This window comes from Dermochelys coriacea, chromosome 9 (assembly GCF_009764565.3).
Source record: "Dermochelys coriacea isolate rDerCor1 chromosome 9, rDerCor1.pri.v4, whole genome shotgun sequence".
Lineage (NCBI taxonomy): Eukaryota > Metazoa > Chordata > Testudines > Dermochelyidae > Dermochelys > Dermochelys coriacea.
In genome coordinates this window covers 64,338,252-64,340,768 of record NC_050076.1, presented here as the reverse complement: position 1 = coordinate 64,340,768, position 2,517 = coordinate 64,338,252, and positions in this window count along the sequence as shown.

Sequence of the window (2,517 nt, the reverse complement as noted above, 5' to 3'; positions counted from 1 at the left end):
AGTGATTGAGTAAACTGCTGGCTTAAGTCAAGTCTCTGGAGTACCTCCACAGCTTGGATGGGTCATTCAGTCCATTGTTCAGAGCTTCAATTTGTAGCAAAATTCCTCCAGAGGTAAGAAGCAGGATTGAAGACAAAATGGAGAAGACACAGTTGCCTTTTATAGTCTCTTGCCATGCGGCCTGTGCTTCCTTTGTTTCAAACACTAAGGCTTCCAAGCCATGTGCTGGGCAGCTTGAGTTCTCTCCATAGGCATGTCCCTGAATGCCTTGCTGAGTCATAAAGTGTATCTCCCTTCTCTCAATGAGTCACTTGTATAGCTGATGGTCCTTAATGGGCCATCAAGCAGGCCAGGCACTGCTGGTGTCAAACTGTCTGGGGGTGTCACCCAAGCATAGCACAAGTTTGAAATACAGACAAACATACTGTGACAAAGTTCCTCCTCTGCCTTGGTGGGTCCTGCGCTTATTGGCAGATTTCTCACCTCAGAGATTCACAGCAGCCCTCAGTTTGGCCACTTTTGCTAGTGGCTCAAACCTGCCGTTCACTCAGCTAACCTCATCACTGGGCAGCGTGGGGAAACGGAAGGAGAACAATCCCCGCAGTCTCTGCTGATCCACCTAGTGGGTCAAGGGACAGGCCAGAGACTTTCCCCTCTGGTGGCACCCAGAGTCCAGGTCAACTCCTCCTGTATCTAATAGGGAGTTGGGGGGATAGGAGGAACCCGGGACCACCCTCTACTCTGGGTTCCAGCCCAGGGCCCTGTGGATCACAGCTGTCTACAGTGTTTCCTGTAACACCTGTGTGACAGCTACAACTCCCTGGGTTATTTCCCCATGGCCTCCTCCCAACACCTTTTTATCCTCACCACTGGACCTTCCTCCTGATGCCAGATAGCGTTTGTACTCCTCAGAACTCCAGCAGCACACCCTCTCACTCTCAGATCCTTGCACACCCCTCACTAACTGAAGTGAGGTCCTTTTTAAACCAGGTTCCCTGATTAGCCTGCCTGTCTTAATGGATTCTAGCAGCTTCTTAATTGGCTCCAGGTGTCCTAATTAGCCTGCCTGCCTTAATTGGTTCCAGCAAGTTCCTGATTGTTCTGGAACCACCCGGTTACCTTGCCAAGGAAAAAGGGACCTGCTTAATCTGGGGCTAATATATCTGCCTTCTATCACTGTCCTGTAGCCATCTGGCCCAACTCTGTCACAATACATATCTATAACTCATAATACAAAGGTGATACAAACATATAAACAAGATTATCATATCTGGCAAATTATAATTTTTGCAGATATCTTACATGGTATATCTGGTTGTGACCGGTGTCCCAGTGGAGGATAGCTATGGCCACTCAATTAGGGTGAACTGCAAAAAATGGGACAGACAATCTCCGTAAAGCTGGTGGATATTCTATTACTTATAACTTCACATACAAAAATGATACATGCATACAGACAGCATAATCATAGCCAGCAAAACATAACCTTTTTATAGACACCTCACTCAACAACCTTTGCATGAGATTTTCTGCAAATATATAACAGTGGTTGCAACAATTCTCTATATGGTCATATTGTAATCAGATAACATCACACCTCCTCTCACTCATTCTTCTGGGAGCTTCACCAAAGGGAGTGGAGAGTTAATTAAGCTACCTCAGTGCCTTCCAGGCAGGCACCATACCAGAATGGATAGTGGGGAGAGGACTCAGCTGGTCAGCTGCTTTGTGGCCAGTTTGCAGGTCACAAAGCATTAGTGAATAAGGCCCTCACTGAGCAAACTGAGGGCTTCTCTCTCAAGTACTCTCCACCCAGCACTTTTTGCAGGCACTTGGGGCTGGCCTTGGGTCAAAATGTACCCCAAGAGAGCCAAAATTTGGGGTCCCAAACAGGGCCGGCCCACAACATTTTGGCACCTGAGGCGGGGAGCTCAAATGATGCCCCCATCCCCCCTCGTTTGGGCCAAAACTTTGAAAGGTCTCAATTCTGCCTTCTTCCTGTTCTACTCCTCTCATTGTACTGCTCTGCTACCTACCCCAATAAAGGAGAACTAACAACTTGAAATGTCTTGTTCAAAAATTTTAAGTAACACTTAACTTTCAAACGCCTGGGCAGCAAATGTAACTTTTCTTGTCTGCATAGTAAACACTGGCATTTTTATCTGTTTGAATAATCAAAGTGGTTCTTTCCGTGCCTTCTTGGTTGCAAAGATTTGAACTGCTTCCTGCTGAAGGTGCACAGTCCGGGCCAGCTCATGCTCTATTGAGATGGTTGCAAGGCCAACCAGCCTCTTCTGTGTCATTGTGGAGCGTAGATATGTTTTTATTAACTTCAGCATGGAGAAGCTGCATTCTCCACTGGCAACTGTTACAGGACATGTTAGAAGTATGCACAGAGCAATAAAAGCATTTGGAAAGAGGGTGGTCATCTTATTTGTGCATATATATTCCAGAACAGCCTTTGGAGTTGATCCTGCTGCAATGTATCTTGAAAGGGCTTTCAGTTCATCACCTAAA